Here is an 18,395-nt window from a genome sequence, read left to right as displayed (position 1 = left end):
TGAGGGATTATTGCGGAGGGGGGCAGCCCTAAAAGCCACGGCGCCTTCAGGTAAGCTCAGCGCACGGGACGACACAGGCATGCGTTGTGTCCCTTTGTGCGAGACATGTGGCAACACAGAGAATAATAGGCCGGCTGAGTACTTCCCAGAAGAGGAGATTGACTCGGCCGGGGAAGCAAGGAGTGGTCCGCACTAACTCGCGGGAAAAAAAAAAAGAGGGACCGCCGGTCATTGATGGTTGAAGACTGGTACGACGCAGGCCCGTAAGGGAACAGACGATCTTTGTATGTTAAGCAGAACAACGTGCACGCGGCGGTGGCTGACCACGGCCGCTCCATCTCCTAGAAAAGGGGAGATCAAGCGGCCGTGGGCACGTGCACATTCAAGACTCGTGCAAGGTAACTGAAGAATGCGATGGGGCTACGTAATGGATGAAACATGCAGTTTAGCTGGATGAATGTCGTGCGCGGGCAAAGGGCCTTTGCGAATGAGACACACAGCAAAGTACGCCCCTCTTCCTCGCGTCAGCCCTTCATTCTTCCTTTTTCACGTTTCTGTCGAGCCCGGGAGGGTTTTGTTGGAGTGGGCTCAGACTGCGCGCACTGAGTGTCCCCTTCAGACGGCGATGTTGCGACAATCAATTTCACCCCTGCGATTAGGCAGCTTTGTTCGGCGGTATTCTCCCCTAACCTAGGAAACTGGAGAACAGCGGTTCGACAAAAAAGGCGCGCTGCAGCTCCCCGAGCCAGTCCCAGACTTTATCCTAAATGTGAAGGCACCGCGGTCACCAGCCCTGCCACAGGCAGACGACGTCGCGAGAGTAACAACGATCAGGTGGCCATATTCTACCTCGATCACAACTAAACCCCCTCCATTGCGTCCACGGCCGCTTTTTCTCTGGACGGCGGCTGCCCAGAGCAGTGTATATTAAGGGCCTGAAACACAACGGCAATATGTCGCGAGGATAGAAGCGCCCCTGGTTTTGAGAAGCTCATGTTCCAAGTGCCAACACCCAAAAGAGGCCTCGAATTGTAAGTCATTTCCTTCGAGTGATTAATCCTTCCATGATCACTGATGTCTTTTGATGATGGAGGTCGCATTGTACGTTAAGTTGTTGATTGATTGATTGTAGGGTTTAACGCGCCGACGCAACGCAGGTGATGAGGCGCGCCGTAGTGGAGGGCTCCGGATTAATTTTGACCACCTGGGGATCTTTAACGTGCGCCGAAATCTCGAACACACGGGCGTGTTTGCTTTTCGCCTCCATCAGAAAAGCGGCCGCCGCGGCCGGGAATCGAACCCGCGACCTCGTGCTCAGCAGCACAACGCCTTAGCCACTGAGCCACCGCGGCGGGTACGTTAAGTTGTGCTGTGCAGATCAGTTATGCATTCTCTGATATTTAAATAATAATTTCTTTATATTTATACGATGCCCCAATACCTTGCGTCTGCGAGCTAAAATTGTGTATTTCGTTTTATTGCGAATGCAGTATTTGCGTTTGAATTGATTGTTAAAAGCGCCACGGTGGAGCGGATAGGTGATTTTTAATGAGGAAAAACGTAAATTTAACTCCTGTAACGCCTAAATATTTTATTATGCAGGAAGTTGGAGAGGGTTACTCAGAGTGTATCGGGACAGCGTGAGTATCAGTACATGAAGAGTGAAAAATATATTTGTTCTGGCTGCAGTTTTAATAGTTTGCTTTTACTGGAACGAAACTCCATGTGATGTAGCCGCTGCTGCATTGTGTGCGCGTTATCGGGACTTTTGTTACCGCGTTTATTATCTACGCGTGCATCGACTGCTACACCCAATTTTAAACCCATAGCAGCGTACGTGCACAGCGCAAGTGAAGGACCTTCGTACTGGTGGCGAAGAAACGAACGTGCCTTTCTGGTAGAATTTTCCTTTAACGCTTCCTGGCCTGCTTTGAAGTTCTGTGGACGCAGGAGTATCGCTCTTTCAAGGCTCAATCGGTCGTGCAAGGCAACATAATTTCCTAATTAAATAAACGGGCTACAGACAGCAGGCCCCCTCAAGAGCACCAGCACACCTCCGCCCTCCTCCTCCGCTCACCCCCCCCCGCACACACACATACGGGTGCGCGCTGTTGTCTTTATTCCTGAATCCACAACTGCTACTTATACATTCTAAAATGTTGCATGAAGGACATTTTGAGCAATCGTCAGCATTTCCAAAGTAACCGAAATGACCGAGGAATTATCACGGTAAACAACTTTGCAACTTTTAGCCAATCTATCCTGTCGTATAGCCTGAAACCATGCTTCAGTTTCAACATCACGCTCGCTGTCAACCAAGTTTAACTATGTCATTACTGTCCGCTTCATGCTGAAGCATGGTAGTCTTTGGTCTTTCTGTATACGGGGCCATGCCAATGCGCATAGTTTCTTGGTGCACTCCGGAAAACAAAATGCTGACTTGTTTCGCGCATCGCACAACGCCCGAAGGTCATGCTGGCTCTGCACAGCTGCCCAATCCTCCGTTTTCTGGTGGGCCAAGGAGATTCCCAACATAATTTCCATTTCCCGCGTCTCTAACAAAAACTACAAAACTCATGTGCGCCCTATACATTCCAGAGCCACCCATGCTTATGCACTGATATTTTTTTATCGTTTAGCTTTAAAACCGGCAGTGTGTACTCGGCTGAAAAGTGGCAGTGCACGCGTCAGCTAAAAAAGTATGTCCTTTCATTAAAGTTTGAAACCAAAATGGTAGGACCGCATTATAACTCTTTCCTCAGATCTCACGACAAAATTCAAAACAGCAATATTTTGCTCAGATTGCACAGAACATGCCTAACCGCAAGAGTACGGTCAGGCATCGTCGTCTTTGCGTTACTATTTTTTCTTGCTAAATATAAAGTTCGATACAGCATCGAATGGTGAACTTTGCAGTGACTTGCTCTACCTCATCTGGGAGTGGTAGCTAAATGGGGTGGCTGCTCCAGAAAAGTTACTGGATAGTACACGCCTTCAGGCAGACTATAGGGCATTTATGCACGAAGCATTGAAAACTTGACAGGTAATAATGCAACTATTTGAGAACACCAAGCTCATTACAGCAGACTCTACATTTAGGCTGTGTCGAAATGTAAACCAGATCCATTATGTTACAAAGCACAAGCTTCTCATGTCCGCCCGGAGACCTGATAGAAGCTACGAAATGGACTGTGTTGAGACTCAAAACAGAAGCGCAAATTTAAACTGGCATGACTTAACAAATACCAATGGCTGAATTATTACGCTTTGGTGTGGACTAATCTTGCCATGTTCATGTAATTTTCGTGCTTAACAGCGCTATTATTGCGCATGGTGTCTGTGTGTTTAGGGTTGATATTTGTTAAAATTATTGCTAAAGATATAACGCTTCTTGTATGTATAATTCATAGCCTCTCATTTTTTAAAGATAAGATCTGCGCTACAGATAACGCAAGTGCATAGAATCGATGTATACTGCACAGAATGAGCTCCATTGGCCTGACACTGGCCGCTACTGTGCAGGCGTACGCAAAACATTTTATTTTGCATTTTGGACAAGGACAACTAAATAAAAAAAATCTAATTCTTACGGCCTACGTCATTTTATTGCGGTTGTCACACCTATCATACTCCACACGTTGAGATAAAGCAAGTAACTGCATGAAACTATGGCCGTTTAATGCAATGCCTGCACAAGGTTCCTGTGCGTGCAATGTACGTCCCGTATCACGGGCAGAGATTTGTACCACGTGGTCTGCGGATTTCCGCCCAGTTTACAACTTCAGCTGGCACAAATACAATCATGATCAACACCAATATCATGAGAGAACCTTAAAGAGCCTTTTAAAGACAAAATACAACCTTGTTCAATTGAATAGCAACTAGCCTTTGGTAACTCGCACAGCTCCATTCCAATCACAGGCGTTTTTTAAACCGAAGCAATGCAACAAATGTCAAATTTTTTTAAATTTAGCGCTGCAGTGAAGTGATATCGGCAGGAGTGGTATATATATAGGCTAGCACTGACGCGTAGTTATGAGTGTGTTAACTGCACGTTAGAATTCAAATGATAAGATCAATGGAGGCCCGTCTACAATCGCGCAATCATGTTCCTTGGCGGTGACTTAAGTCGTTGGGCGCCAATCGTACCAACAAGATCCTGAACTGTCCTAGTGAAATCGCCGCCGGAAAGTGGGCGGGGATTCGCCATTGTTTCAAACGTTTAATTTAATATTTTGATTATTCCTTTGAAGATTGCGATAAAACTGGTATCATTGATATCGGGACAAGGCAGACTTTTGAATGAACGAAACATGTATTTTATCTTCATAGCCTTTAAGGGTGCTTGCAAACTACCGCACTTTTTTTGTTCGGGGGGGGGGGGGGGGGGGGGACGAGAACAATCTTAGCCCCCCCCGAACAAAAATCCTGGCTACGCGCCTGGTTGCCGTGCGATGTGAGCTCGGCGGTCGCCAGACCATCCTGGTGTCTGCCTACCTACGTCCCGAGAGCAGCTGCTACAGAAAGGGCAATTCGGAGACTGCAAATTTCGCTTGGTTACGCGAACTCCGACATCGGTACCCCAAAGACCGATTGCTGGCCGGGGGGGACTTCAACGCTCGACACAAGAGCTGGGGATACGACAAAGAATCACAGAGGGGGCGCCGACTTTACGAAGAGGCCGAAGCGGCAGGACTTACCTTGGCCAACGACACAGACTACCCTACTCGTCATGCACTTCACTCCAGGCAGCGCGACACTATACCAGATCTGACTTGGACAACGTCCAGGCTTGTAAAGGACTGGAGGTGCGGTCCCGACGGAATGGGTAGCGACCATTATCCGATCTGGATTGAACTTGAAGTAAGAGCCACAGGGCGGAAAAAAACGGATGACCGCAGCTGTCGACTGGGACAGGTTTCGATCCGGCTTTGACGCTTACGACGAAAACGTCCCGTTTCTTCAGAAGCTTTCCAGAGCTGCCCGGGAAGCCACTAGAGAGATTGAAGTGGATGAACACCTTCCTACACCCGACAAGCACCTTCTCAACCTGTGGGACACCCGTAGCCAGCTGCATCGAGTTTACCTTGATAGGGGGAAACGGCATGTCGACCTTGTCAAGGTGCGCAATAAGACCGCACAAGCGCGCCGTTACGCCAAAATGCTCTCTCGGGAGCGATGGCACAACCACTGCGCCTCGTTCAATGAACGGACTGGCGGGCGGAAGCTCTGGCAAACTTACAAGGCCATGTCAGGCAACCGCAAGACTGGAAACACCGTCAAAAACGTCAGGCTGGCGACCGGCGACTCGGCGTCCGACTTCGAAAAAAAGGCAGCAGAGACGCTCTTCCCGCAGCCATCAGTGCCACCAGACCCCAGAATTTATCAACGCACAGCACCTACTTCCGACAAAGATGTTGAGTCGCCTTTCACAATGCAAGAATTAGTGATGGCTCTCGAATCCGTCAACGCCAAGAGCGCACCAGGAAAGGATGGTATCACCTGGCAGATGCTGCGCAACCTTAACGAACACGGGAAAATGCAGCTACTTGAAGAAATTAACAAGGTTTGGTTGTCAGGCGAAATTCCCGCTGAATGGAAGCACTCCGTGGTGAACCCCATTCCCAAACCAGGGAAGCCAGCCGTCAGCATCAGTAACTTGAGGCCCATTTCGCTTACCTCAACACTCAGCAAGCTCTTGGAGCGGATGGTTCTCACCCGGCTTAACTACCACCTTGAAGAGGCACAGAAAGAACCCTACTTCGACCCGGGCCAGACAGGATTCCGTCCAGGCCTCTGCACACAAGACAGCATTTTCTTGCTCCGCCGTTGTCTTCAAAAGCGGAGAGGAAGAAAAAGGGTTCCTGGCATACTGGTAGCCGTCGACCTGCGGAAGGCGTTCGATACCGTAGCGCACGAGGCAGTAATCTCCGCACTCGAAGACACGAAGCCAGGAGCCCGCATCCTCAACATCGTCAGGTCATTCCTGGAGGGACGCACCTTTGAGATTCGGAGTGACATTAGGAACCCTAGGATTTACAGCAGCAGCATTGGCGTTCCCCAGGGGGCCATACTGTCGCCCACGCTATTTAACCTGGTGATGCGAGGGCTAGCTACACGCCTGCGGCGAATTCATGGTGTGCGCCTCACCATGTACGCCGACGATGTGACGCTGTGGACGGAGCCTGGTGACCCTCTCAGAACAACAGAAGACGCAGCCAACGCTATACAAGACGCCCTCAATACTTTAGCCGACTACTTGAAGACTACGGGAATGGAAGTGTCTCCGGAAAAAACAAAATATATTCTCCTGGGCGGCTCCACGGTTGAAAACGAAAAGGTCAAGCTCTGCCTCGCCGGCCAGACACTCGAGAGAGCTCCAGACCGGCACATCAAGATTCTTGGCATCCCGATACATGAAAGCGGAGGTGCGGCAACGTGGCTACGGCAGCTAGAGCCTAAGTGGAAACAGCTTCTGCATCTTGTAAGACGCATAGCCCACAAATCCGGAGGAGCCAGCACACGCACAGCTCGTACCCTCACAATGGCAATACTAACGTCCAAAGCTTGCTACGGAGCTGTGTGTTTTGACCTGACAAAATCGCAATACGACAAGCTGGAAATACTACACCGGGAGTGTCTTCGGGTGATAACGGGCCTGCCCCGCCATGCCCGGGTCGAGGAGCTGCACCGCTATTCTCGCATCCCGCCGCTCAGAGACATCATCGCAGAACGCAAGGCAGGACACGATCGCCGCCGTCTCTACACGCCAGCGGGCCAGTCGCTCCTAGAGCTGGACGGGGAACAGCTGGGTGAAGAGATAGAAGTGCTCCGCGCGATCGCTCCCTGGGACGACGTCCAGGTTCGTGTCACGAAGCCAGTCACGCGCCGACGCACGAAAGGGGATCACACGGCCCAACGAACCGCCCTTGCTGAGAGGGCTGACTTCCAGGACAACGCCATCTTCACGGACGCCGCCTGGGACCCAGACACCTTCCGGGGAGCGGTCGCTGCCGTCCGAGGACAGCAGCGGGATGCGCAGGCGTTTCAATACTGCCAAGAGCAACCTGTGAGGTCACTTGAACTGCAGGCCATCCTTTATGCACTAGAGAAGTTGACTGAATGTGCAAGGACCAGCCCACTTTCTGTGCGAGGACAAACCTTCACAATTTTTACCGACTCTTTGGACGCCCTCAAAAATCTGACGAAGACACCTAGAGCCGGCACTTTGGCGCACAACGTGAAAGTCGCTTGCGCAACCCTTCACGAGCTCTACGGCGTGATGGTGCGGGTGGACTGGGTCCCGGGGCATGCGGGCAGCATCGGAAACGGCGCCGCCCATGACGCGGCGAGCGAGCTGTTACGTTTCCGCTCGTCCCCCCTTGACACAGTCCCTCAGGCTTCGCTGCTCTTTGACCCGGACGAGGAACGCGAGCGGATGAAGATGCAAGCCAAACGAGAACTGAGGGCGAAGGTGCCGCACAATCCCCACCCACTTCCCAAAGGGCTTCCGCGCGGTGCGGAAGTGCTAATACACAAGGCTAGGACAGGTGCTGCCCTTACGGAAGATGTTCTGGTCAAGTGGCGAGCACACACTGCATCCAAAAGAGCTCGTGGCGGTGACCCACAAGTGGACATCACCGATCAGAACGAGGAGGGCGACCAGGCAGCCACTGCGACGTGCTGCACGTGCAGTACCGGTGCCTCTCCAACGTTAAGGCACCTACTGTGGGACTGCCCCGGCCTTTCGCCGCTGAGGAACAGGCACAAGGGCGCCGGCGTTACATCATTGGAAGAATGGACAACCCCGCCCCCTCACTTGGACGCCGCGAGCACGATCCTTTCTTTGTGGGAGTTCGTGCGAGCGGCAGACCTGACCGGACGACTCTGACGGCCGCCCCACTCCCTTTCCCTTCTCCCCTCTTCCCCAACTAGGCTACCAAGCCCCCCGTATCGTTAATAAAGTTTCATTCATTCATTTCTATTGTGATCCCACACTGATCACCTCAGAAAGAAAACTTCCATCGAAATTCGGGCTACAATACAAGCTCGTCAAGTTTTTCATATAAACTTACTTCTGTGTCTATTTCGCCTTCATTCAATAGAGAGTTATAGCAGATCGGAAAAACGGTTCCGGTACGGTAATGTCTGCCGACTGGACGCCACCGCGCATGCGCAGAATTCTACCGTATACCGGAGTGGTTTGGCCACACGGTACCGAGACGTACCGTGTCCGTCGTTCGAAAGCGGGCGGCCGCTTTGGAAGAGTTTGGGAGGCGTACGATTGGCTCACGCCTAGCCGAATGGATTGTAAATATAAGATCGTTTAAGAAAAAAATTCCCCCGCATTTCCCCGAGGGGGAGAATGTGAAAGTGCGAATGCACGGTTGTCGGCCCGCTTGCGGCGCTTGCGCTCGGCCCCCGCAGCCCACCGCCTCGCCGCCTTCTCTTCCATCTCTTCCATCGGGTTTGTAGTATCACGTGTACACCACGCAGTTATCAAGCCGCTATAACGCCGCTGAGTCGCCAACGCACGCCGCTGACGACGTAGTTTGAATGCGTTAAAGATATAAGGCGCGTTACTTACACCGATATCAGCGTCGCGTCCGTGGCTTATTCGGTAGAGCGTCGGGCTGCGGCCCGCAAAGTCCTCGGATCGAAACCTGGCGCCGGATGCTGTTTCTTTTTTTTAAATATAGAGGAGCACTGCGGACGCCGCCGCCGCCGGCGGTGGATGGTTTGGGGTCGCTTATAAAGTGCATTCGCACTTAAAAACTACCACCTCCCCTCGCGGGAACCCCTGTGTAGATGCGACGCATACGGGGTTCACGTTGCAGCGTTGGACAGCGGAGGAACGGCGCTGGAACGATGGAGCGAAGCGGCGCAGGCACCGCGTTTCATAGCGCGCATAACGGTGAGGGCACGCGCCGGCGCCAGTGCGTCTGCCGCGGCTAGGACGCAACACAATCCACTTTAATCCAATCCAATAAAATGAAATCCCATCCAATCCAAGCCAAGCCAAGTCAAGCCAATACAATCCAAGCCAATCCAATCGAATCCAATCCAATGCCCCTCGCGAGAGAGTGTTCGCTATCGGAGAGGAGAGGGGGTGAGCGGCGGAGAGCGAAGCTGGCGCGGGGAGGAGAATGGGGGAGGGGCGGACCCCGACAACAACGACGCCGACGCCGGATGGAGGGACAAGGCGGGTGAATGTAAGGACCTTAGGTGAATGAGATGCGTGGCATCTAAAATGGGGTTGCATCAAGTGAAATCCGCGCGATTCTGACAGCTCAAGCAGCAAGCAAAACGGCCCGGCCCAACTGCCGTGGCTTATGTCGTCGAGCGACGCATGTCCGATACCTTCTTTTAGGTTAAATAAAGGCGATACGGCTACATAACTAGTGTTAACAGCGACATGGGGGCCGTCTACAAATCGGCAAGTGAGGAACATGCGGTAACAGTGCGAGGAACTCTCAAATACAACGAAAAACTAGAAATAGCCAGCCGTATGTACTGAGAGCCCAGCTTGACCTGCTGGCGCCATCTATTGAAATGGCGCAGAGGTAAAATTCCCGCTTCATGTTCACGCAGTCGCAGTTCGAATCTCCGTAGGGGCGTTGGATGTTTTTTTTTTTTTTCTTATACTGACTTTAGCGCTTTTGAGAATTGAAAACTAATATTTCAGCACAGGTAACGCAACAGACTCACGAAAAATTGCCGAACGATGTACAACACAAGTCGCTCCCAGTCACGGTAGCATGGCCGGTAGTTACGGTCTGCTATAACTCTTAAAACGAGCCTTCCCGGTACTATCCGGTAACGGGTACCGTGTACCGTACCGGAACCGTTTTTCCGATCTGCTATAACTCTCTATTCTCATTTTATGTACGGTATTGCGGCTTAGGGAAACACCTATAACGGTCATCGATGACCCATTCAGAACATACAAAATCAAGCGATCCGCATTGTCTCTAAGAGCTCCCCTTACTCCAGTGCAAGCGATCTACTCCATGACCATAAAATCCCACCTGTTCGAGAGTTACTTTTTTATAGCACAGCCATTCTTTTCTTTCAATTACGAAATGCACAGCTACTGTTTGATTTTATTGATCTAGTTTTTTACGAAACAACATTGCGACCTGCAGCTTTGCAACCAACCTTAACTTTTTGCCACCAGCCTCGAGCACCAATTATGGAAAAATGACCTCTGCCTTTGCGGCCATTTCTTTATGGGATGACATGCCTCTTTCTGTTAAATCGATGTCTACTTTGCCATCACTCAAAAATTTGCTGAAAATTTTTTTTCAAAATGTTTAGCTACCTGTTTTAGGGCTTTTGGAGGGCTTTGTGTTTTTGTTTTTTGTTATATAATCTAGATAATTGCATTTTGATTGACAATGTCCGCCGTTAACTAAACCTGTGATTTCGTATTTATTTTTATTTTTTCCTTTTTCTGCTTTCTTTTTTTGCGTTGCTTTTCGTTTCCTGTTGTGTCACTTAGCTTATAATGGTTACTCACCCCAATACATTGTAGAATTGATTGCCATTCACTCGTATTACATGTTGCTTGTTTATTCATCTAATTTATTGTTTGTTGTTATTCGTCGGGGGTCCCGTTAGTTTTTAACTTTGTGACGCTCGTCTGTATAATACTATTACTGTACTACTTTTTTAGAATGACTAATAAACTGAAACTGAAACTGAAAACCGTCGTGCACTGCCCTAAAAATTCGACTAAGTATTCTAGGAATGCAGCGAAATGAGACCCAGCGACTCCTTCATGTGCCATTTCAAACTACCCATAAATGCTCACAAGCAACTGAGTGTCCATGTTCTGGCTTTATACTTTTTTATGTGAGAGTAGTCCTGAACTTCCCACGAAGCGCCCAGGACTACTGTGGACCGGGAAGTCGAGGAGCCTATTAACCAACACCCGGCGGAGTGCCGCAAGGCCTCACCCTCTGCCCTGTGCGCTTCTCTTGCACGAGCTTCAGAACCAGCGCACAGAAAGGAACGAAGTAGCTGATGGCGAAGCGCACCACTACGGGGGTCAGCGTGTGTTCCTCCGATCCGTAGAAGATGCCCGGGTACGGCAGCCGAAGCAGCTTCACCTGCGAGTGGCCCGAATTGGTTGGTTGAGAAACAGATCGCCTTCAACCTGGGAGGAAGTCCGAACGTCTGGTAGAATCATCCACGGTGTGCCGATGTCCACTGCTGGACGAAGCTCTTTCCATTACATTGCCCATTTCTTCGGTGGTGCGTCAGCCGAAATCATTTTAAGAGACGCTATTATGGCTGGTGTTCCATGTATTTCTCGTGAGCAGACAAGCATTAGGCTGGGTTTCAAAGTTATCTTTGTCTCATTTTGACTGTCAGTTTAAAGGGACCCTGCAACACTTTCGATAAGCGCTTTCACTCTTTCTTTCGCGTTTGGAACCACTGCGAAAGCTATAGTTATCGCCAGCACGGAGCGGAACTGCGTGATTTGGTCGTCCAGCCAGATACGCCTTCCATTTCTGCTTTATTTTTTGGCTTTTATTTTTTCAAGTTGCTATCAAAAAGTGTTCATTGCTGCAACTGAAGGGAAACCGGCCAACAGCCGCTAAATGGCCTCCGTGACGTAATTCGAGCCGTCGAAGAGCGTCAAGACCAGGAAGGGCAGAAAAATCTTTTGAGCGAGTTGACGTGTTATCTGATGGGCATAGAACAGTAATTTTTGGCTGAGATACTTTGCCACCCCCTAATCTAAGTACTGCGTGTGTTGGGTGGCTACGTTCAGCCAGCATTTAAGATTTCGAAAAAGATGAAAAATTGTTGTAAGAAACTCGCTTAGGAAATCTGCACCAATCCGCGCTTCAACTTTGTAGATTCGTGACGTTACAAATCGCAATGCAGGAAAATGCAGGAAGTTATCTTTGCAGGAAGTTATCAATGCAGGAAGTTATCAATGCAGGAAGTTATCTTTGTCTCATTTTGACTGTCAGTTTAAAGGGACCCTGCAACACTTTCGATAAGCGCTTTCACTCTTTCTTTCGCGTTTGGAACCACTGCGAAAGCTATAGTTATCGCCAGCACGGAGCGGAACTGCGTGATTTGGTCGTCCAGCCAGATACGCCTTCCATTTCTGCTTTATTTTTTGGCTTTTATTTTTTCAAGTTGCTATCAAAAAGTGTTCATTGCTGCAACTGAAGGGAAACCGGCCAACAGCCGCTAAATGGCCTCCGTGACGTAATTCGAGCCGTCGAAGAGCGTCAAGACCAGGAAGGGCAGAAAAATCTTTTGAGCGAGTTGACGTGTTATCTGATGGGCATAGAACAGTAATTTTTGGCTGAGATACTTTGCCACCCCCTAATCTAAGTACTGCGTGTGTTGGGTGGCTACGTTCAGCCAGCATTTAAGATTTCGAAAAAGATGAAAAATTGTTGTAAGAAACTCGCTTAGGAAATCTGCACCAATCCGCGCTTCAACTTTGTAGATTCGTGACGTTACAAATCGCAATGCAGGAAAATGCAGGAAGTTATCTTTGCAGGAAGTTATCAATGCAGGAAGTTATCAATGCAGGAAGTTATCTTTGTCTCATTTTGACTGTCAGTTTAAAGGGACCCTGCAACACTTTCGATAAGCGCTTTCACTCTTTCTTTCGCGTTTGGAACCACTGCGAAAGCTATAGTTATCGCCAGCACGGAGCGGAACTGCGTGATTTGGTCGTCCAGCCAGATACGCCTTCCATTTCTGCTTTATTTTTTGGCTTTTATTTTTTCAAGTTGCTATCAAAAAGTGTTCATTGCTGCAACTGAAGGGAAACCGGCCAACAGCCGCTAAATGGCCTCCGTGACGTAATTCGAGCCGTCGAAGAGCGTCAAGACCAGGAAGGGCAGAAAAATCTTTTGAGCGAGTTGACGTGTTATCTGATGGGCATAGAACAGTAATTTTTGGCTGAGATACTTTGCCACCCCCTAATCTAAGTACTGCGTGTGTTGGGTGGCTACGTTCAGCCAGCATTTAAGATTTCGAAAAAGATGAAAAATTGTTGTAAGAAACTCGCTTAGGAAATCTGCACCAATCCGCGCTTCAACTTTGTAGATTCGTGACGTTACAAATCGCAATGCAGGAAAATAAACGCAGGGGGCGGTGCGTGTTGTGACGCTTTTGGCATTTCATGCGTTAATAAGCCACTGCTTTTACAGTGTGTTGTGTAGTTGCAATCACGGCACTGCTTTCTACTGATAGGGGCAGACTTGTTTCTACACTTTGGCGTCCCTTTAATTGGCCCGAGATATTATTAACACGAAAGTTTTTTTATTCCCGGATACACCAACATTTCACTGACGTCATATCTCTCGCGGAAATGACGCCAGTACAACGAAGCAAGCGGCCCGTAAAAGAAGTATCCTTGCACACAAGGTCTTTTTGCGGGGAAGCAACCTTTAGTACTAAAGAGTACGTTATACTTAGGGTCGTTCGTTTTCGGTTTTGATATTTTATCACGAAAATGTTTTATTCACATATACACCAAGATTTCACTGACGTCATATCGGTCACGGAAATTACGCCAGTACACTTTGTCGAAGCGACCCGCCAGCAGGACGTCGCTCGCCAAGCACACCCACAAGACAGCCGCCGACCCGCAAATAATGCTCAGCTGCAGATTTCGCTGCACATTTCACTTTCCTGTTTTATCTATCCCTATGACAGAGGAATCAACCACACTTTTTTAACAGACGGTGTGTCGCGTGTCTCGATTCCCCGCGGAACGCGTGCTCTCACCTCATGCTGCAAGGGTTTGCTCAGGGCAGCGGCCACTTCGTCGACGAACGTCGATTCGACGAGGTACTGCAGCGGCACCAGCAATCCTGGCAGGGCAAGACAAAAGAAAGAAACGTTTTGCCGTTGTAACTGCGGCTTTAAACGGACCCTGCAACACTTTTACAACTTTTTTTGAAGCCTTAAAGGCTTGTAGAACGTAGTCACCCAACACACTCAGTGCTTAGATCCTCAGTGCTTAGCCATGAGGACAAAACACAAGTTCGGTTTCTTCGAAAGATTGCCTCGATAGAATCAAACTGACACCACTGTTAACGCACATGTACTTCGCTCAAATAAGCTACATAATTAGGAAAAAAGTGTAATGGCCATGCGACCCACTAGCTCATTTCCCGCAACAGAACTTATGATGTCATGTGAGCTGTGCGATTGGCTGAGGACGGAAAAAGCAAACGCAAATTAGGCACGGCTTATAGGCTTTCCGAACGAACTATTTGCGCTTAAGTGTAATTCATATTCATTTTACAGCAGTAAGAATGGTGCGGTAAACAATGAAAGTTACGAAAACGCACGTAAGCATAGAAGTACCGATGAGCACTGCTGTTGGTACTGGGCGCACTATGTTTTAGCTGCACAGAACTCCGCCGCTTTGAAGTTGTTTTACAGGACACTGGCCGATTGGCGTATGCGGCGTTGTCTTACGTGACCCCGTTTGTCGAGGATACCCCAGGTTTCACGAGACGATCATTTTTTACAGTAACAAAGCAAGGTGCAAGGTGCAACTACGCTCAAAAACAAAGCAACGGTGGACAACGGTTCGTGATGATGATGATGATGATGATGATTAGTGGCTTTCCCTTTGAATCGGGGCGTGGATGACCATGGCAGCGCCATCTGGGAGGGCTCACGGTCAGCAAGGCCACAAACTCGAATGACGCAGTGAAATTTCGTTTGAATACACGCCCTTCTGACGTCAATGCTGACATTACGAAAACCCACGATTTGGCGGGAGAATCAAAATTTTAACCTAAATTGATCAATTTCTCAGTAAATACGGCATCATTTGCTGCCGGACAAGCGCTGGGAGCACAATAAAACGCGAAAGCTTTCGAATAAAACAAACTTGTATTCTGTCTTCATGGCTCCTTTAAAAGGTCGCAAAGTACCTGAGCCAAAAATAACTCCTCAGTCGCCATCAGATAACTCGTAAACTAGCTGAAAAGATTTTTTTCCCTTTCCCGGTCCTGACGTTCTTCAACGGCTCTAATTACGTCACCAAGGCCATGTAGCGACTGTTGGCCAGTTTTCCTTCAGTTGCAGCAATGAACGCTTTTCGATAGCAACTTTAAAAATGAAGTGACAAAAAAAAGCAGAAATGGAAGGCGCATCTGGTTGGACGAGCAAATCACTCCGTGCCGCTCCGTGCTGGCGATAACTATAAATTTCGCAGTGGTTCCAGACGCGAAAGAAAGATTAAAAGTGCTTATCAAAAGTGTTGCAGGGTCCCTCTAAAAGGCCATGAAGGCAAAATACAACTTTAATTTGAAAGAACTACGCCTCAGTACCTCACTAAGCTCCATTCTGGCCCGACAAGACGTTTTTAAATCGAAAAAAAAACAAATATTGAAAAACTTTCCAACTTCGTGGGACAGTGGTGGTTTCTGCAGGAGTGACGTCATATGGGTCGGCATTAAAACATGCTAATGTGTATGTCAACTACACGTTAGCATTCAAGTGATGCGATCTAAGGAACTAGAGGATCCGATACAATCTCCCAATCACGTGTCTTAGCGATGATTTCGGTATGCGGGTGCCAATCGCACAAACAAGATTCTGTGACGTCATAAAAAAGTTGCGTTCAAGTGGCTAGGGAGTCGCCACCGCTTCACGTGTTTTCCTTCATATCTCTAAAATTTGAAGTTTGCGATAAAATCGGCATAATTGTTCTCCGGACAAACCTGCTTTTTAATGACCCAAACATGCATTTTGTTTTCATGGGCCTTTAAAGTGGTTACCAGAACTTTTTTGGCAACGGGAGAATATAGTCGTGGGAGTCTCGTCATTAGGTCCCGAGCAGTCGGCGGCCGAATACTACACACGTGAGCAGCAGTTCGTGCGATGGTGAGTCAGCATTCACTTTTATGTTGTAGAGATACTCTCCCACATGGTTGCAGCTATCCAGATCAGCTTACCTGCGTCAAGGGATCTTCCTTCTTTTGTTGTTCTTAACTAAACCTGGCAGCACTACAACATAGGTAAGCACTGCTGGCACTCGCACGTCTCGGGGGTTTCCCTTCCAAAAAACGACATGCTAAATGTTGCTTAACGATGATAATCACACGTAAGCATTGCGCTAAGCCATATGCATTGCAGGGTATAGAATTAGTCACGAATGACGCCGACAACATTGAAATGAATTACAGGGGGCGCCACCGCCATTACCATTCGCCGGTCTTCGGGCAGCCGTTCCCTTTTTGACGCCCTCGATCTAAGGAACATTCACCGTTAACTCCTCTCCCGAAAGTATCGGCACCGTCTACTGCGGAAACCAGTGGACCATGACCGCGTTCCTCGCTTCGCTCCGTAATGAACAGGGTCATGCGTCTCGTGATGCTGATGACTATGACGATTACGATACATGCGGATGAATATGCAAGGATAGACAAATATTGGCAATATAAAGTGCACATGCAGCACGGAATCGCTCAACTCATCTCGTCGAAGCGATCGATGTCGGCGGGTTCGGGGACGAGCAGTCCGTGCTTGTAGTCGTCCTGCGTGTCGAACCGACCATCCGGGAAGCGCACGTGGTACGTTAGCTTGTCGTCCGCCGGTCGGTCGAACCACACAGCCACACGCCGGACGTGGCCGGAATCGCCGGCTGACTCGGCGTACCGGGCCGCCTCTTCTGCGTCTCCGAACGGCACGGACTCTGCGTGCGCAAAAGAGGACGGGAGCGTTTATAAATCCCCGAGTATACGCCCACATCCCTTTCCAGCTCTCGCAATTAGGAATAGATTTTGTTCACTGGAAATTCTGACGCCTATGAATCAATGCCGTGACCTACACAGCATATTGTGCGGATGAGGATAATCAAATTCCTTTCGTAAAAGCGGCGGGTAGCGATTTAATGCGACAGCAATGAATGGGCCCATGGATTCAGTGAAAAAGCCGGAGTCCGGCGCCTGTAACAGCGACACGTGTCCTAAGCGCACGTGGCTATGGCCGATGCCGCAAATACATTAAGAGTAAAGTAATGGAGTAAACATAAAATAAGGTGACTTTGAGCCTGGATGTGAATCGAACAGAGGGCCTGAAAATCGAGCCCGCATCCTCAACACCACTACAGTTTCATCGCTATATCTGACTAAAAGTCGGGTACCCCCCCCCCCCCCCCGCCCGGACCCTTGTAATACCCTGAATTTGCAAAAAAAAAAAAAAGTCTGAATTGGTATAAGTCACCCATTTACCCGTTATGATACATAGCGACATTGAAGTTGATTAAGCGAACAAGTTTTAGAAAATCAAAAAATACAAAAAAGGAACAAAAGACGCATTTTATAAATGGGGATCGACTAACAAAATAAAAACTACGCACCTTATACATATCCTGACAAAAATGAAAGCTAAAATAAATAGGCCCGGAGAAGAACATTGGCGACACGAGTAAAAAAATCGCGGAAACGGACCAGGCCTGTGATGCTTTGTGTATGCACACCCGTTCAAAGTGTCAGCGCATTAAAGGTTATAATAGCAAAATGGTTCTAATAGTGAACCAAATCGTGAATATCTATAAAGTCCACAAAAAAATAAAAAGTAATAAAAGTGAAGATTGGCCCAAAAAATTACGACAAAAATTTATAACTTGTCCCGGAAAAAATTGTCTGATGATTACGACACTCCATATAATGCGAAATTTGAGCGCAGAGCGAGCTGCAGTCTTCTTGGTCACGGCGCTTAGCTGCTGCGTCTCGGGAAGTGATCGCGTGATCAGCAAATGCACGATACTCTGTCATGGCGTTATCTCGCAATGCGTCGCCGCCGCCGAGCATGTTCTTGTACTAAATCACATTTAAACCTCGCGCGCAAATTTCACGTTGTTAGAATGAGCCACGCAACGAAGAGGACGACGAAGGACCCATGAACGTGCAGCGCGCAGCGCGTGCTGGGCTTCTATGCATTTTATGAACTTGAAAGAACGCTTGCATGAACGCTTGCTTTCATCGATGCTGGTGTTGCGTCCCTTTTCTCGGGAGCCGCTAGACGCCAAGGCGCGGTTTTCCCACACGTCTTGCGCGGCCTCGGAATACTTCCCTCCCCCTACCCCTTTCACCACACTTTCCACCTTCGCACTACTGCTCGCTCTATTTCGTCTACCTTCGGTATCCTCCTCATTCGCTGGGTTACATCAAGGATCGCGGCGACGTGAAAAAACAGGAGCGGGCGCCTCCAAAACAACGGAAACAACGGAACAGAAATAACGTGAAAACATACCAACCATGCATTATGCCTTGCATCTGCACAGAATAAACTATTGGCGAGATTAAGGCAGTTAATCGCTATAATAGCGTAATGTCCACGGTAGGTGCGAACACGGCGCAGCGTGGCCGTGCTCCGCGGAGCGCCAGCGC

The sequence above is a fragment of the Haemaphysalis longicornis genome, unplaced genomic scaffold (genome assembly GCF_048455015.1).
Source record: "Haemaphysalis longicornis isolate Haplotype H1 unplaced genomic scaffold, Haemaphysalis longicornis Haplotype H1 scaffold_12, whole genome shotgun sequence".
NCBI lineage: Eukaryota > Metazoa > Arthropoda > Arachnida > Ixodida > Ixodidae > Haemaphysalis > Haemaphysalis longicornis.
The sequence above is the reverse complement of the archived record's forward strand: the minus strand, read 5'-3'. Positions refer to the sequence as shown.